The 18,680-nt window shown below is 47.7% G+C and overlaps 1 protein-coding gene across 6 annotated transcripts in view; it reads left to right on the plus strand.

Annotated features, from left to right (window-relative positions):
• Positions 1-10,611: 10,611 nt before the first annotated feature.
• Positions 10,612-18,680, plus strand: part of Tspan9 (tetraspanin 9) — a 180,664-nt gene continuing 172,595 nt past the window's right edge. For 2 of the 6 annotated variants that reach the window (XM_037204119.1, XM_037204117.1), the window contains exons 1-2: positions 10,612-10,697; positions 17,068-17,113. The gene's annotated coding sequence lies outside the window, so the exon portion shown is untranslated. Of the gene's footprint in view, positions 10,767-17,067; positions 17,114-18,680 lie in introns of all 6 variants that reach the window. The other 4 variants (XM_037204120.1, XM_037204118.1, XM_028881529.2 and 1 more) reach the window with 3 other exon arrangements.

An 18,680-nucleotide genomic window follows, 5' to 3' on the forward strand; every position in this document is an offset into this window, starting at 1 on the left:
GTCTCCACCTCTGAAGGGCTGGGATTATAGGCACATGTCACCACTTGCAGCTTGATCTTTTATTTGAGATAATTTATTTCTAAATCTTGTGTTTAGGTTTTCCGGTTTCTGCTTCCAGGCTGTGGTTTCCTCTGTGTGTTCATTCTTTATAGATTCATTTCTTAGTACCTTGGAGCTATCACAGCTGTTTTAAATCCTTTTCTAATATTTCCAACCTCTGGGCTATCTTGAGTTTGTCTTCCATAATTTATCTTTCCCTTGAGAATGGTCACAACTTTCTGAATGCTAAGAACTTTTGGATAATACCCTGAATATTTTTAAGGCTATGTGGGAGCGACTTTAGATGTTATTTTATTCCTCAGAAAACTGTTGGTGGTTTTTGTTTCAATAGATGATCAGTGTGGTTAAACTGAAAATTCTCCCGTGTCTCTAGCAGGCTGAGCTCCCGTCTTTCTGTGTGGCTAGGCTGCCCTATGTCCCCAGTCACGTGTGGGTCAGTCATGGGGCCCCTCTTCTCTGCCTGATTCCTTTCTAGGACTTGTCTCTTGCTCCTCAGCACAATTCTCTCTCAGGGCTCTGTCGTCCGGCTCCTCAAGCCAGAGAAACAATGGCTTCATTCTCTTTCTTTCTCTTTTCCCTTTTCCTCCATTCTTCTCTTTTTGTTTTTGAGACTGGATCTCTCTATGCCATCTGGCTATCTTGGAGGTCACCATGTAGACCAGGCTGGCCTTGAACTCACAGAGATCCTCCCGGCCTCTGCTACCAGAGTGCTAGGATTAAGGGCATGCCCACCATGTTGGCTATTTTTTTTAATAAGTGGATTTTGTTTTTATTCATGTGTGTATGTTTCTTAGTTAGAGTTTCTATTGCTGTGACAAAACACCATGACCAAAAGTGAGTTGGGAAGGAAGGAAAGGGTTTATTTGGCTTAGGCTTCCACATCACTGTTCATCACTGAAGGTGTAAGGACAGGGACTCAAACAGGGCTCTGGAGGCAGGAGCTGATGCAGAGGCCAAGGAGGAGTGCTGCTGACTGTCTTGTTCCTCATGGTTTGCTCAGCCTGCTTTCTCATAGAAACCAGGACCACCAGTCCAGGAATGGCACCACCCACCGTGGGCTGGGCCCTCCCTCATTGATCACTTATTAAGAAAATGCTCTATGGGGCTGGGGAGATGGCTCAGAGGTTAAGAGCACTAACTGCTCTTCCAAAGGACCTGGGTTCAATTCCCAGCACCCACATGGCAGTTCACAACTGTCTGTAACTCCAGTTCCAGGGGATCTGAAAGCCTCACACAGACATACAAGCAGGCAAAATACCAATGCACATAAAAATAAAAATAAATAAATAAAAAAGAAAATGCTCTATGGACTTGCATATGGCTGGGTATTATGGAGGCGTTTTCTTAATTGTAGTTCCCTCCTCTAGATGACTTTTAGCTTGTGTCAAGTTAACATAAAACTGTCTAGCACAGTGGGAATATGTACACTTGAGTGCAGGAGCCTGAGACTGCCAGAAGAGGGCGTTGGATCCCTTGGAGTCACAGGCAGTTGTGAGCCTCCTGACTTGAATACTGGGAACTGAACTTGGGGTCACGGCAAGAGATATGTGCACTCTTAACTCCTGACACCTCTCCAACCTCTCCAGCTCTCTCTCTCTCTCTCTCTCTCTCTCTCTCTCTCTCTCTCTCTCTCTCTCTCTCTCTCTCTCTCTCTCTCTCTCTCCCGAGACAGTACAAGGTCTTATTATATTTCCCAGGTTGCTCTTAAGTGTATAGTCTTCTTGCCTCAGTTTTCCTATTGCGGGGATTAAAGGTCTGTGTTAGTATACACAGCCAAGACAGTGGCTTTTTACTGTCCTACTGGCCATTCTGTGCTGCACTCTGCATCAAGACCAGGAAAGCTATGGGATGTAAACCCACTTCCTGCCAGTTGTTTCTTCCACAGTTTTGAATCCCCCTAAAAATTTCTACCTACTCAGGTTAGCTCTCCAGAGCCCTCAGATGGGTGTCTTGTGTGATTGTTTTTGTATTTTGTTCAGAGTAGAGAGACTGTGTGAGTATTGTCTGAGAATCGACTGATGGTTGGATAGGAAGATCTTGCACACCACAAGCACGCCTCCTGTCATGGGGCTGCTGCTTTGTTTGGTTTTTCATAGTACTGGGTATTGAATCCAGTGACCCCCCCTTTTTTTTTTCTCCTTTGGTTTTTCAAGGGTTTCTCTCTGTAGTTTTGGAGCCTGTTCTGGGACTCACTCTGTAGACCAGGCTGGCCTGGAACTCGCAGAGCTCTGCCTGCTTCTGTCTCCCGAGTGCTGGGATTAAAGGTGTGTGCCGCCACCAGTGACTTTTTAAAAAGTATATTTACTTCTATTTTATGTGTATGTGTTACGTCTATGTTTTCCTTGTGTGTATGTACACGCTGTGTATGGCTGGTGCCAGAAGCGGGCGCCAGATCACCTAGAGATGGACGTCTAGGCACTTGTTAGCCATCCAACTCAGGAGCTGGGACAGACCTCAGCTCTTTTGGAAGGGCTATCTCCAGCCCCTGGTTGTTTGTTTGTTTGAGAGAAGATCTCACTTTGTTGCTCAAGTTGGTCTCAAATTCCCTCAAGAAGCAGGGACTATAAGTCGGTGCCACCATGCCTTACTTAGGGAATTCTTCCCCACCCAACTTCCGTCAGTCTTCATTATAAATATTTATTTATTTATGTATCCTTGGGTGCTCTGTCTTCCTGTACATCTGCACGACAGAAGAGGCCATCAGATCCCATTATGGATGGTTCTGAGCCACCATGTGGTTGCCTGTAATTGAATCGGGGTCCTCTGGAAGAGCCACATGGTGGCTGAACCCTCTCTCCAGCCTCAGCAGTTCCCCCATACCCATTTTCTCAGCTTTTACTCCCGGCTCAGCTTTCTCCAGCACCTCTTCTCCCCAATCATCCTGAAGAAGGGGCTTTTGTCAAAATTCCCACGGACCTTCGGTTTACTTCTTGTCTTCTTTCAACTTACCACTGCCCTGTTAAAAATCTCATTCCCCAGGGGCTGAAGAGATGGCTCAGAGGTTAAGAGCACTGGCTGCTCTTCCAGAGGACCCAGGTTTAATTCCCAGCACCCACATAGCAGCTCACAATTGTCTGTAACTCCAGCTCCAGGGTTCCTGACACCCTGATGCAGACACACATGCAGGCAGAACACCAATGCACATACATAAAAATAAATAATCAAAAAAAACTCACTTCCCACCTCAGCAAATGCCTCACCAATTCCCTTCATAGACTAGCCTAAAACCTGAGATCCATCTTCTCGGCCCCTCTTCCTGGCTTGTTATCCTCTCTCCCCATCTCCTGTAGTGGGGCTCCCAGACCTGTACCACCAAGTCCAGCTCTCGACCTTTCTTTCCCCTAGTCTTCCACATCCACTGTGGATCTGTATCATTCGCTTCTGAGCCCTCTCAGGTCTGTCTGGACGGCTCCTTCTTCACCACCACCCACTGAAGCAAAGTCCAGCTTGAGCTTTACTGTTGAACTCTGCTGGATCCATTTTCTACCTGTGTTCCCTCTAATCCCTTCTCTACTATACCCAGAGTCATAGGTTCAAAATGCAAATCTGATCACGTCACTCTCTTTTTAATGTCGCCCATGATGGCCTGTGACTCGTGATCCGATTACTTCAGCTTTAAGCACTGGGATTACAGGCATGCGCCACTACACACTGCTCACGTTGCTCTCGTGTTTGGAACACTTCAGTGACGACTTACTTAGTAAAGAGCATAAATACACATGAAATTCCTTACCCTGGCAGGCAGGCTTCTCTGCTTATGGGATCCTGTGTCCTTATCTTGTACAATATCAACCCCACCCCCATCACTGGCTTTTTCTCAGTGCTGTGGCAAGCTCATGTTTTGGTTTAGTGTTGTTTATTTACTTACTTATTTTAATTCTTGAGACAGGGTCTCACTATATAGCCCTGGCTGGCCTGGAACTCACAGAGGTTCACCTGTCTCTGTCTCCCAAGTGCTGGGATTATAAGATTGGCCACCATGCCTGGCCAATGTTTCTATTTTACATATTTAAATTATTTTATGTGTATGGGTGTTTTTGCCTACATGCGTGTATGTGTAACCTGTGTGCGTCTGGTACTCTTCAGAGGCTTGAAAAGGGATCTTGACCTCTGAGCCACCTCTCCAGCCCCTACTTATGTATTTGTTGAGACAGAATATCACTAGGTAGTCCTGGCTAGCTTGGGACTCACTATTTTGACCAGGCTGGCCTTTAATTCAAAGATCCACTGCCTCTGCCTTCCATGCACCACCATGTTTTGTTTTTTATTTTATGAGTGTTTTGCCTGCATTTACAACTGTACACCATGTGGGTACAGCATCCCCAGAGACCAGAAGAGGGCATCAGATGCCCTCGAATTAGAGTTATAGAGGGTTGTGAGCTGCCACGTGGGTGCTGGCAATCAAACCCAGGTCCTCTGGAAGAGTCGCTAGTCCTCTTTAGCGCTGAGCCATCTCTCCAGCCTCACCACCATGATTTTAATCGGCCGGTCTTTTTATATGTGGTCTACAGGATAGAGTCTGAAGTGTGATTTTTAAACTGTGTAATTGCCCTCAATGAGCAGAGACTAACATTTTATAATCAATGAAAACAATTGATATAAACATGGGTAATAAATACAGTTATTACTGCTGTATTTATTGGTTTTAGCGAACCATTGGAATCACACAGTTGCCACCCACATGATCTGCTGTGGGTGTCCACATGCCTGCCCCCCCTCACAGATGTGCTTCTGCATACTGTGCGTCACACAGGGGGATGCCAACAGCATTGTTTGCCCTGAAGGCCTTCTGCAGGGCTTCTCTGCTTGGCCTCTGTGATCCCTGTTGGGTTTCATAGCATACCTTTCTGTTTTTACATAGTCCATGCTGACCCACAGCAATCCCAGATACAGAATCTGCATGTCCTCAGGCAGGTCTGATTAAGACCTTATAAAACTCACTCCAAACCTGCCTCTACTTGAGAGGCATTCCTTCTGTGGGTACATTTTGGGTTACATACATGCATATACATGCTGATAGGATTGCTGGTATTCATTACACTCAATTCTTTGCTTTCTTGCTTGCTTATTTATTTGTTTGTTTATTTATTTATGTTTCTGTTTTTTACACTCCTCACTCCCACAGTACAGCTGAGGCTAGGCAGGAGTTTGCACACTCCAATATGAAAAAGACATTAATCAGAGGTGGAGTTGGCAGACTACAGGTCAGTGCCTGTTTTTGTAAATAAAGTCATTTTTGTTGTTGTTGTTCTTGAGGCAAGCTTCTCCATGTTGCCCTGGCCATCCTGGAACCTGCTCTATAGATCAGGCTGGCCTTGAACTCAGAGATCGTCCTGCCACTGCCTTTTGAGTGCGGGATTAAAGGCATGTGTCACCTGCCTAGCTTGTAAATAAAGTTTTATTAGAACACAGTCATGTTCATTCATTTTTGTATTATTATGGCCGCTGTTGTATGTGAATATCAGTGTTGTAAAGTTGGATCAGAGAACGTAGAGCTCAAAGCTGGAAGTATTAATCTCTGGCTCTTTACAAAGCTTGCCAGTCTTTGATTTAGTGCTTGCTTTTATGTTCATTTGCTTTTGTTTATAAGACAGAGTGTTGCTATGCAGCCCTGACTGCCTGCTAATTAATGTTTTACCATTTTTTTTTTTATCTACAATCAACAAAAAGGGCACAATTGCCAGATTTATCAATTAAAAACACAGATCAAAGCTATTTATTTATGTATTTTGCTATGAGCTGCAGGAATATAGTTGGAATTCAACTGAATATGGTAAAGCTATGCCTGGAGGAATCAGGGAATTCTTCCAGAGGAACCCAAATTTCAAGGAGTATTTGGTGTTATTCGGCTTTTAATATGTTATCTGTTTCCTGCTATGAATTTCTTGTGTGCTCTCATACCTTCCACAAGAACTTCTAACAGTGTATTCTGTCTGATATACTTCTCTAGCACTCAAAGCCAAAAGGCAGACAGGACAAAGCATTTCAGACCAACCGCTGAGTCTCCTGAATTAAGGTAAACACCCTTATAGAGACACTGCCTGTCTCCTAGGCCTAGGTGCATAGCTTTGTTTCTTGTGCAAATTAAACTCAGACCCTCCTTTCTTATACAGCCTTAGTGGTATTTATACCAATATTATAGACTCTTAACATTTTACCTAATTACTTCTAGGAATGTAGTTTGAGCACATAAATTCTTTTTTTTTTCTAATATATTAACTGATTTTAGCTCTTAGTTGACTTCTTCCCTTAACCACTCCCCTTTTGGGTTGTAAAAGAAAGCCTGACAGTCACTGCCTGAGGAAAACTCTTACCTGCCTTTATGACCCTGTAAAAATTCAAGCCTGGTGACCTTGCCTTAGCCAGAGCATTGCTAATGCAGGGGTGTATAACTGCAAACCTCAGAGACTGGGGGACTAGATTGGAGAACTGGATGGAGAACTAGAAGGACAAGATGGGAGATGAGGAAGAGCCTGATGGGTAAGAACTAGGCTGTAGTTGGAAGTTTTACTGTGTCCCGCCCAGCCCACGGTTGGGACAAATTCTCTCACCAGTAGTCCTGCAGCCACTTATAAAATAATCACTCAGAGGCTTATATTAACTACAAACTGTATGGCCAATGGCTTAAGTTTCTTGCTAGCTAGCTCTATCATCTTAAATTAACCCATTTCTATTCATCTATGCTTTGCCACATGGCTGTGGCATTACCAGTCTGCTGGCACGTTGTTCCTTGGGTGACAGGCTGGCATCTCTCCTGCTTCTGCCTTTCTTCTTCCTGTTTCTCTCTTGGATTTCCTGCCTGGCTATGACCTGACTTGCCATAGGCCAGAGCAGCTTCTTTATTAACCAATCATAGCAGCACATATTCACAGAGTGTAGAAAGACATCCCACAGTACTAGGTGGGTAAGAACGAGATGAGAAAGACAAAACTGGGGCGGAACTAAGATGAAGGAATCAAGATAGCACTTAGAGGGAACAGCAGAAAGACGGAGAGAGAATCGGGCAAGAAAAGAGCTAAGTGTGAGAGCAGAAAAGAAGCTGTGTAGAGAGAACTCAGAAGAATAAAGTGTATAGACTAAAGAGTTTTGTGTACATAAATTTATTAGGGAACTCCTCAGATTAATCTACCACCGGTAGTGTCTTTTCTGGATCTCTGGGTGAAGGCTATCAAGGGGCAGGACCCCAATAGCTTTTGTTAGTATTTATTTATTTGTATTGGGGATTGAGTCAAAAGCCTGGATACATGCTAAGCATATGTTCTACCTCTGAGCTACATCTCCAGCTAACACCAGAACTCCCATATCAAAGACTTGCTACTCCATCATTACCTCCTCACCACCCTCCATCCTGCCACAGCTGCCTCACTCTGAATCTTAGAAGGGAAAGGGATCCTTGGGGCGGCTGCGCATTCTATAGAGGAGGCTGTGTGGGATAGAAGAAGAAGTGAATAGTCTTGGGTCACTTTTGTCTGTTTCACCTTGACAACTGGCAATGGAGGTTTAAAGTCTTGGTGCAATTGGCAGGCATCAGTGACCAGTAACTGCTCTTCTAACAGCACAAGTAAATGTTGCGGAAGGGGGTGCCTTAGGACAGGGCTGCTTCAGCCTCCACTCTGTGAGCTGCTTCTTTAAAATTAGAGCTCCAGGGATGGGGATGTGGCTCAGTGGTAGAGCATTTGTTTAACCTGCTCGTGGCTCTGGATTCCATCCAAGAACTACAAGGGGAGGTGGGGAATGCCCATTAAACATTGGGTGAACTAGCTGTTAAGTGTGCAGGTCAAGCAGACAAGCTGGGATTAAATCCCAGTTTAGTGTGTGTATGTGTGTGAGACCATGAGCTGGACAGGGGTCAGTGTTGGTGTCTTCCCCATCTTACTTGTTGAGTTAGGGTTTGGTCTTGCCCCACTGTCTAGGGAGCCCCCAGTACCCTCCTGTTACAGCCTCCTCTGTACTGGGGGTTACCAAATTTTTAAGTAGGTACTGGGGATCCTAGCTCAGGTCCTCATGCTTTTCATAGTTAGCATTTTATCAATCAAGTCATCTCCCCAGCCTCATAGCTTAGTCTTTGATGCCATTTGAATGGCTTGGGAGGAGTTACCTGTTCTTCTAGCCTCTAACTCCTTTTCTATAGAATGCTGGGATGGTAGGCGGCTGTTGTGGAGTCTGGTGGTGTGCAAGCCCTTGGTAGATGTCAGCTGTCACAAGCATACTGGAAACTCAGCTTCTTTGCAGGACCAGTTCTTCCCATGAGGTGGCACCATCCAGCAGCCACTGTCCCTGAAGCTTGACTTGGAGTGGCTGGCTGGAAATGTACTTTTTGCTTATTATCATTTTTGATTTGATATGGTAATTTCAAGGGGATAAACTAACATACTATCTTGTGAAACCCTGGGAGTTTCACAGAAAGGCCAGAAATATTGCTGGCATTCGGGGGTGGAAGGAGCTGTTCCGAGTATTGCCTGTGGTCATAGTTAAAGTGGCATATAATTTATTGTGCAAACTAGGGTATCCCGAGAGCAAAAGCTGGATTATTAATAACCATGCCAGGACAAGAGGAGTAAATGGGACATGTCCTCAAAACTTGGAAGAACTTTATCTGTAGCTAGCTCAATAAACAGTTATTCTTTCGGCACTTTTCTGGAATGCAATGGAAGTCTTCAGAAGCCTGGCATCTCATGATTTTTTGGAGTTCTCTCTCCAAAAGCCTCTGGCCTCATCATGAGGCTCATTTGAGTTTTCCCCCTAATGGACATGATCACAGTTGTTCATCACAAAGACCACAAGTCACTTTGGTTCTTTGTGCTGAATCATCCCTTCTTCTTTCCAGCTTTTCCAGCAGCATTTTCCTGGGAGCTCTGCCCCTCTCAACACCCCTATCTCTGGGTGTGTCAAAGTGGGGCGAGCAGCTTGGGTTACTGCTCGCCCCACTCTCAAGATTCTCTCAAGATACTCTCAAGATTCTCCATAATTCCAAGATTTCAGATCTGCCCGTGTTCCTTGAGGAAGGGAAGAAACTAACGCTCACCAGAATCCATCTTCATTACCTTAGATGCCTCTCATATCCTAAGCCTGCAGGAGTGCCCTTGGTGGGACCCCTTTCCCTGGTGAGGAGCGGGTGGCCTAGAGCTGCTTAGAAGAGGCAGGCAGGATCAGCCATATCTGTTTGGCTCTAAAACTGGGAGCTTGCTACCTCACCTGGCTGCTTTGTCTGAGTCCCCCAGTAGCTACCAGGCTCCTCTTCTCCGTACCTCCTCTTCTGCAAAGTGGACAGAGCTGACTCCATGTGGTGGTCAGCTGGTAAGACTTCATGCCAGGGGTTGGGTTTGAATGAGGTTTTGAAGGAAGAGAGGAGGCTGTTTCTCTGGTTGGGAAATGAGAGTCCCAGGGGGCTGGATTATGGATTGAATCCAACCGAGAAACAAACAAGTCTAAGGGAGGTAGCCCAGGAGATGAGTGAAAACTGCCAGGTAGCTAGGGGAATGCAAGGGAAATTCTTGCAATTTAAACATTTTGTCTCAAGCTGGATGTGGTGGCCTGCGCCTACAGTGCTAGCATGTCTTCTGCTGGGTGTGGTGAGATGCCTTTAATCCCTGCACTCAGGAATCAGAGGCAGGAGGGTCTCTGAGCTGTAGATCAGTGTGGGTGGTTCACACAGTGAAGTCCTGGACAGCCTGTTCTACATGGTGAGTTCCAGGTCAGCCAGAGCCACACAGTGAGATCTGTCTAATAATTTTTTTCTTCTTCTGAGATTTCAGTGCTCTTATGAGGACAGAGCACTTTCCGTGACAATAAGGACAAAGAGAGGTGAGGGTTTTAGTGGCCACTTCAGAAACAAGTTTAGACTAGGTGTTACATGAATCCGCGCCTGATGGAAGGTAAGCCAGAGATGCCAAACCAGTATCTCCTACTTCAGCTTGGCCCCTCCCGGCCCCGAGTGCCCTTTACTAACACTTGGAGGCTCTAGCTCAAGCGGAGGCAGTGGCTCCTCTAACAGTATCTCAGGGCAGTATCTAATTCACACCCGCGTTGTCAACACCTCAAATAGTCCTCCTGAAATACCGAACAAGAATGCCTTAGGTGCGGGGTGGGGGTGGTGAGGCCACACAGCCGGGCACGAGCTGGAAAGCTGAGACCCTGGTCCCGCAGCCTTGGGGTAGCGTGTGTGGGCGCCCAGCCCAGGAGCGCCACCTTTCTAGCCCCGCCCCTCCCTCCGCCCAACCCCGGGCGGGTGCGACCAGGGCAGATCGTCGCAGGCAACAGGCGCAGTAGTGCCACCTTGGGGGAACAGGCGAACTGGGAATCAGGGTGCAGAGGGAGGCTTCGGGAACCCCGATAGGAAAGTGGCACAGTCCTCCCTCCATCGCTTATGCGGGGCACAGGGCCCGAGTGGATGGGGCTCCGGTACCGCCCTTGGACTCGCTCAGTCCGGCTCTCCCTTGCAACGGGGCAGCCGGGTCCACGGCTCGGACTGCTGGCCCTAGTAATCTCCGCCTCTCCCACCCCGCCCCTTCCTAGCCCCGCCCCACAGCCCGGGGAAGGTCCCGCCCCCTCCGCCTGCCGGCCCCGCCTCCCGTTTCCGCTGGCCGCGGCGGTGCGGGAGGGAGCGGAGCCAGGGCGCCACACCGAGTCCAAGCGCGGTGAGTGCGGCCGGGGCGGGCCCAGGATTTGGGGCTCCAGAGGGCGCGAAGTTGCGGGGGTTTGGCTCGGTGAGCAGCGCGCGCGCCCGCACGGGGCAGGCCGGGCTGGGCCTCTGTCGGGTTCCCAGCAGGGGGGCGTCTGGGGGTGCCCCCGGAGGCAGAACTCTCGAGGGGGGGGGCTGGGCCGGGGGAGGGGCGGGGGCGGAGGAGGGGCTGGAAGGGGCCGGGGCGTGCGGGGCCTGTCACTGCGCCCCTCGGGGCTCTGCTGCGGGTCAGGGAGGTCTCAGGAATGCGGGGCTGCAGGATGGTGGACCGCAGCTGCCTCACGCCCAGCCCAGGGATGGGAGACCCGTAGGATGCCACAGGAAGGGAGACCCCTCCGCCCCGCACCCCCGAACCGTCAGGGGTCCGGCAGACCGGCTGGAGACGGTTCACCCTAGGGCAGCAGATACCGTCTGGGCCTGCCCACAGACCCGCTGGAACCCCCAGCCATTCCTGGGGCTACTGCTGGCCGAGCGGTACTCAGTGTGACAGGGCTTTGGCACACCCCTAGATCTGAGATGTAGCCCATCTGTGTGCGCAAGTTTGGGCCTTTAAAAAAACTTTCATGTGGTTGAAAAAAAAAAAAAGTTCAAACAAGCAACAGCTTATGACAGCGGCAATTGCAGTTGTGCCGATATCATGGACTGGAGTTTTGGGTCACTTCTGTCTTGTGATGAAGGATACTGGTCTCTAAAGCATCTTTCTCCAGATGACTGTCAAGTCTGGAGAAGTTTGTATTTGTTGTAGAGTGCTCTCCCCAGAGCTAGGCTGATCTAACCACTCTCCACACTTAGGTAAGAATGCAGCAGTTAGCCTTTTTTGGTTCAGAGAACTAAATTTGCCTTTTTGACCTGGATCTGCTCCACTCCCCTGGGGTGACTCAGGCATTTCCTCCTCCAGGAAGCTTTCCTGGACTAGTGGAGAGCACAAAGAACTCTTGCTTTGATCTCTACATACCTGTCTGCTCCCCCTCTACTCAGAATAGCCTCCAGGAAGGGTGTGTGTGTGTGTGTGTTGTTACCTGGAGAAATGGGGAGATAGGAGAGGGATTGTGGAGCATCAAACAATGGGCCGGGTGAATCATTTAGTTAGCTGAGGAATGCAGCGGGAGTCAGTCACACCACTTCCTATATCAGCCTGGTCCTGGCGCCTGATGTGGTTGAGTCTAGACTGGGAGCAAGAGAGGGAAGGACTTCGGGGTGTATACAACTCCAAACGTTACTTGGTTCTTCTAACTCATTGTAGACCTACTGTGCACAAGACCCTCAACAACTGGAGTGCTTCTGAACGGAGTGGTTGGTTTGTTTGGTTTTGGTCTGCTTGGAAGGACTCTTTAAATCGGTGAACAGAGATGTAACATTAATACTAGTAACTAGTGATCCAGTGTTCGTATAGTAATTTATAGTCAGCCACATGCATTTGGTGCACATAGGCTGGATATACTTTTATTGATCTGCATGTCTTTGGGTGTTACTTTTACCCGCCTTATTGGTTAGGGAGATGGCACTAGAATAAATTGTCTTTAATGTTACTAAACTCATTGAGAAAGGAGTAGAGCTTGATCTGGAAGCTTCTTTGTGCACCTGTCTGTCTCCATCTACCCTGAGCCAGTCTGCACCCTCTCCTCAACCATGTGTGAAGCCTTTGGGCAGGTTACTGACCTGCCTGGCTCTCCATTTTGGAGGACCATTAGGTTGAAAGTCTCCAGGGCCTCTCCTCCAGCAGCTCCTAAACTAATGGTGTAACATGTTCTCAGCACCCGGTCAATTTATACATTAAAAAAAATTTTAATTTATTTTAAATTAGCATACAAAGAAATGGGTTCCATTATGACATTTTCATATGCAATTTGTTTTTGCTGATCTTTCTCCCTCTCCTCTTCCCCTTCTCCCTGCCCCTAAATTAGTATTGTTTTAATTTTAGGTTGCATATGTGTGTGTTATAAGTGTGTGTATGTGTTTGCATATACAGAGGATACAGGTCTATGCCAGTTATCTTCCTTATTCGCTCTTCACTTATTCTTTTATATATATACATATATATGAGTCAGTCTTCTACTATGTAGCTCTAGCTGGCCTGAAATTATTATGTAGACCAGGCTGGACTTGAACTCACAGAGATCTGTCTGCCTCAGCCTTGAGAGTGCTGGGTGTAAGGGTGTGTGGCACCATCCCTCTGCCATTCTGCTTAGTCTTAGTCTCTTGCTGTGTGCTTACCTTAGGCTTCCTTTGGGCTTCTCCACAGGCATTGTGGAGAAGCAGCCTGCTTTGTTGGTACACAGCGTGTGGGCCTGGGCTGGCTGACAGGGTGTCCTCCCTCATCCCTGGCTCTGTAACCCCAGTGCACCTGGCCCTGGGAAGTGAAGGAGGGGTTGAGGTAAGGCCTGGGGCCAGCGCCTTCACCTCTGCTGGCCTAGGCTTCCTGCCTCCACAATGAGGATAACAATCCATGTTTTCAGGACCACTGTGGGAAGGAGCCCTGACATAATGCATGTGAAGCATGTAGCCCAGGGCCTCAGACACAGCAGGTGTGCAGTGAGTGGAGGCTGTTATTTATAACCTAGCCGGGTGGCTCGACTGACATGCTGGGAACACAGAGGATAAGACTTCTCTTCTTCTCCCACTGAGGCCCGGGACTGCTGAGGTGGTCATGTGTGCTGACTAAGAGGGAGTGGAGGGAATCCAGGTGCTCTTACCTGGCACTCACCATCCTCTTCTGCCCCAGGATGCCTGTTTAGCCTCCCCTCCTACTCTGGTCCTGCCAGGAACCCGCAGGGCCAGCCAGACTGCTCTCTCAAACATGCTTCGGTCATTTCTTCTTTGCCCGGTAGTTTCTGCCGTTTCACCTTCCTGAATGCCCCTCCTGTTTCCATCCTTCCTGTCCTCCAAGACCCTGTGCAGGGACAGCTCTTCTCAGAGTCCTCTGAGCCACCATCCTCAGTGAACCTTTTGCTTTGGAACTCCTGTGGCATTTTGTGCTTTACCTGTCTCTTGCTAGGTAATTCCTTGGTGAATTTCATCATCATCATCATCACCATTATTATTATTATTTTTGAGACAGAGTCTTGCTGTATAGTCCAGGCTGGTCTTGAACTTGTGATCTTTCTACCTCTGCCTCCAGAGTTCTAGAGTGACAGGCATTTGACATCAATGTCTGTCTTCTGTATTGAATTTTTGCGCTGAGTTCTGAAGATATATAAATAAAAGTGATAAAAGTTTCTAGGCATGGTGGAGTATGCCTATAATCCCAGTACTTTGGAGGCTGAGGCAAGAGGATCAGGAATTTAAGGTCATCCTTAGCTACCTTCTGAGTTCCAGGCAGGCCTATACTGAGTGGGACCCTGCCAAAAAGAACAAAAACAAACGGAAAAAGGTTCTTGTCTTCTTTGGACATATAATTCAGCCAGGAAGTTAGGGAAGGGGGTTTCACAGAAGTCACAGTTCAGTGTATAAAGTGAGGTATGGTGGTGTGTACCATAGTTCCAGCTATTTGGGAGGCTGAGGTAGGAGAATGGCTGGAGACCTAGAGCTTGAGGCCAACCCTGGACAGCATAGTTATTGAGTGGCTTCTGAGAGGGGGATATTGTGAGAGTTCAAAGTTGGAGCAGTAATCCTGATGGAGGAGAGAGACTTTAGGCAGCAGGAGGTGAGAGACACCAATCTTGAAGGAGAGTGGTTGCATTTTCCCAAGAGGAGGAGGGAGCAGCCTGAGGACGATGTATGACTAGCTCAGCAGGGCCGAGGTATGAGACATGAGGAGGCTAGCTAATGAAGAGATTGGCAGGTAGATGAGCCATACTGGAGGTGACTTCAGTTGTCCAGCCAGGGAATGAATTCCATACATCCATCTGTCCATGAGAAATGGAGTGCCTGCCATGTGCAGGCACCGAGTTGGTGAGCCTTTTGTGGTTCCGGGATGTTTGTGGTTTTGGCATGGGGGTCACAGAAGCAGGACTGGCCTCAGGGAAGTTAACAATGGATGGAAATCGTGGTGAATGGCTGGGCATGTGCCAGGAATGGTGAGGAGGAGAAGACCCAGAGAGACTTTAGAAATTGGATCAAGACCATTTGTGAGGGCTGGGGTGTGGCTCAGTGGTAAAGCACATGCCTAGCATGTGTGAGGCCCTAGGTTCCATCCTCACCATTGCAAAAAACCAAAACCAAATCAAACAAAAACAGACGTGAATTTGTCACTGGTGAGGAGACATAGCTCCATGCTGTAGTCCTCAGTAGCCCCCGGAATTCCCCTGATCTTTTAGGAGCTTTGACTCAGGCCAAACCAGGGGTTGTAGCTTCAACACAGAAAAGAATTGCAGGACTAGACAATATGAAGCAGAATTGGAGATTTTATGTTCGGGAAGTGGTTCTCAACCTTCCTAATGCCGTGACCCTTTAATACAGTTCCTCATGTTGTAGTGACCCCAACCATAAAATTATTTCATTACTGTTTTATAACTGTAGTATCTGATATATGACCCACAGGTTGAGAAATGCTGGGTTAGGGGGAAGAGAGGTGCTTAGAAAGACACAATGTGAACATGAGTTCTTCAAAGGAGATTGTTGTTATGGGCTATTCAGAATAGTGTCACAGATAGTTAGCATTAGCCATATGTATGTACATTTTTGATGGATGTCAAATTATATTTTAAAACCTTGCCTAAAAAAATCTCCTTACCCCCTTTTAAATTAGAAATATCAAAATAATACATTTATTTTGTCTGTGTTTATGTATGTGGGCACGTGCATGTCACTGTGAGTGTGAAGCCAGAGGACAACTAGTGGAGATGGTCCCCTCCTTGCACCATTGGGTTCCTGGGGACTGAACTCAGGTCATCATGATTTTGTCCCCTGAGCCGTCTCTCCATCCCTTCTGTCTGTTTTGATGTGAGGTTATAGAGTGTGGCTCTGGAGAGGCCATGGATGGAATTGTAATTTGATAAGGTAAAATCAGGAGCCACCAAAGTTGCACAAGGAGTTTATTTAGTGCATGTCCTTTCCCTGCAAATAAGATTTCTGGTCAGGTTCCTAGAAAATGGAAGGATACATCTGGGAAGGGAGAAGGGCCTTGAGCAGTTATTAGTGGCCCTGGAATTCTTGCTTCTCTGCTGGTGAGAGTTTTTAACCAGATTCTTGGGTGAGGGGCTCCTCCTCCTCATGTCCCCATGGTTTTCTTGGCTCTCTGTCTTGCCTGACATGGACTGGGTGGGAGCCTGGAGAGATGGCCCAGTGGGTGAGTGCTTGACGCTCTCCCAGGGGACCTCTCTTTGGTTTCTAGCCAATACCCACATCAGGTGGCTCACAGCTCCAGAGGATCCAGCCGTCCTCCTCTGGCCTCTGCATACACATTCCACCTTCCCGTAAATAAAAACAAACAGGGCATACACACATACATAAACATATACATAAACCTTAAAAGAATTGATTGGGTGAAGTCATGAAGGAAGCATGCCTGGAGACCGCCACTAGATTGGGATCTGATCCCTATGCTGTCTCCATTGGGTTTCATTTTTTTTTTTTTTTCTGACTAGTTTCTAAGTGTCTTTAGGATATGGCTTCTAACGGCCTTTGATGTCCCCATTGTACTTATGGCTCAGAGGCATAGACCAAGCTCAGTGTAGCTCCCTGACATTCACAAGAAATGAGCCTTCTATCTTCTGGAATCCCAACTTTGCACCCACAGCAATATCTGTACACAGGCCCAGTCTTCTCCGGAGTCATGTTTCCGTGGGGAGTCAGATGTTTCCTGTGTCTCTCCTCATGTCCCAAGCTGACTGTCCCCAATGTTTGCTGCGGTTTCTCTTTCACTTGTTGACTGTTTTCCACCAACTTGTTACAGCCTCACTACTGTTACTGTGGGTGTGAAGGAGATGGGAAGAACACAGTTCCTTCCTGTCAGCCAGATGGTGTACGGAAACCAAGCTTACACCCCAAGAAAGTTACAGACTTTTATATGTTGGTGAAAACTGTAAATACTGAAATTTTGGATTTCGTCTTTAGTCTCACCGTCTGTCCCAGGGATGGCAAATATATGGCATGGATAGTGTTACCTACAAAACTGCCTAGAGCAGACATTACTAATCAATTGCATCTGCCTTTCCTGCTGAGCTAGGGCTCGGGTTGTGCTCATAATGCTTTAGGCACCCACCACCAGCTAAGTGGGATTGGCACCACAGCTGGAACCTGTTGACCATTCCTGGCTTTTGCTAGTTGTTGGGTGAGGGGGTAGGAGACTGCTGCCCTGCGGAGTGGCCATTGCTGTACAGAATTTACCCTGCAGAATTGTGTGGCTTCACAGCAAAGTGATGACTTAAGTTTTCGTGTTCCTGCAGGAGCATCCTGGGGCCAAGGTGTGTCCAAGAAACACAAGGAAACCAGGTCAGTTTTCAGTCCGGGTTCACTGTGTGCTAAGGTCTTTCTTATTAACCTGTCTGAAGTCAGCTTTTAACATTTACTGGTGTGTGTGTGTGTGTGTGTGTGTGTGTGTGTGTGTGTGTGTGTGTATGTGTGTATGTGTGTGTGCCACAGCATGGGTGTGGAGGTCAGAGGACACAATTTTGGAATTCAGTTCTCTCCTCCCTCCTTGTTTTGAGGCAAGGTCTCTCTTGTTTCAACTGCTGTACCGCGTAGGTGGCCTTCTAGCTGACTCTGCTGTCTCCACTTTACGAGTGCTGGGATGGCAGAAATTCCTGTCTCTAGCTTTTTTATTGGAGTTCTGAGGACTGAACTCAGGTTGTCAATGCCTGCCTGACAAGCACTTTTTATCTATGAGTCATCTCTCTAGACTCCCCCCCCCACCTGTGGTGTGTGTGTGTGTGTGTGTGTGTGTGTGTGTGTGTGTGTGTGTGTGTCATGGTTTCACTGTGTAGCTGGGACTGGCCTAGAAATTACTATGCAGCTCAGGGCTTGAGTTCATAGTCTTCCTGCCTCAGCCTCCCACGTGCTGTGAATACAGGTGCAAAGTTGGTCTTCTTTAACTGGGGGCGGGGCCTGGATCAGGATACTGACATTTTCTAGCCCTCCCCTGTGCTCTGGCTCTTGACTTTGAATTAGATTTTGGGATCGGAAGAGGGTGCTCTGGAGGCCTAAGGAAGCAGGAGGAGCGGATAGCTCCCTATTTCCTTCCTTCTCCAGTAGACTGGGGAGCCTGGCTGGAGGGCTTTCCCACAGGCAGGCTAGAAAGCTGCTATGGGAACCTCTGGCCAGCCCCTGGTGCTGCTCTCCTCTCCCAGCATCAGAGTCCTCACCTCTGCTCCTCCAGGCTCCTGGATCCTGCTGATGCAGTGTCTCCGTTCCCAGGACTCTCCGGGCCCCTGCCGAGCTCGTCTGCCAGAAGCTGCAGGCAGCAGTGGAGAGGATGGTGCTGATTCAGGTTCCCTGTGGGAGCCGCTTACAGACCTGGGTCATTTTATGTTTTAATTTATGTGCATCTTATCCCGTGGCTTCTCCCTGCTGGGTGACTTGTAAATCTCTTGCCTTCTGTGAACCCTGAAGTGTGGTTGGTGGAGAGAGAAGGAAGGGCTTTGATGGTGCATGTCTGGTGGCTTATTTTTGCCAGAAGATTCCCTGTCTGTGAGTTCTAAAAAAGACTGTTAAGTGGCCCAAGAGCCTCTTGTCCTGGCAGGTTTTGCGTATTGAACTTAGATTGTCTGTGTTTGTAATTTGTCAGCATTTAGCCCCAGGTCTAGGCCCTTTCCGTGTGTCCACCATGGATTTAACATGGTTCTCTTTAACAGTGACTTATGTCTCATTTAACATTCGTAACAGTCCCAAGAGGTAGGATTTTACAGGAGCAGTGGCCAAGATTCTGTTTCTTGTGGGAGATAGAGCAGGGAGCAGTCCAGGTATTTATTCTGCCTCACCATCAACAGACCTAGGTCTTTTCTCTCTTTCTTTCTTTCTCTCTTTCTCTCTCTCTCTCTCTCTCTCTCTCTCTCTCTCTCTC

This window comes from Peromyscus leucopus, chromosome 3 (assembly GCF_004664715.2).
Source record: "Peromyscus leucopus breed LL Stock chromosome 3, UCI_PerLeu_2.1, whole genome shotgun sequence".
Lineage (NCBI taxonomy): Eukaryota > Metazoa > Chordata > Mammalia > Rodentia > Cricetidae > Peromyscus > Peromyscus leucopus.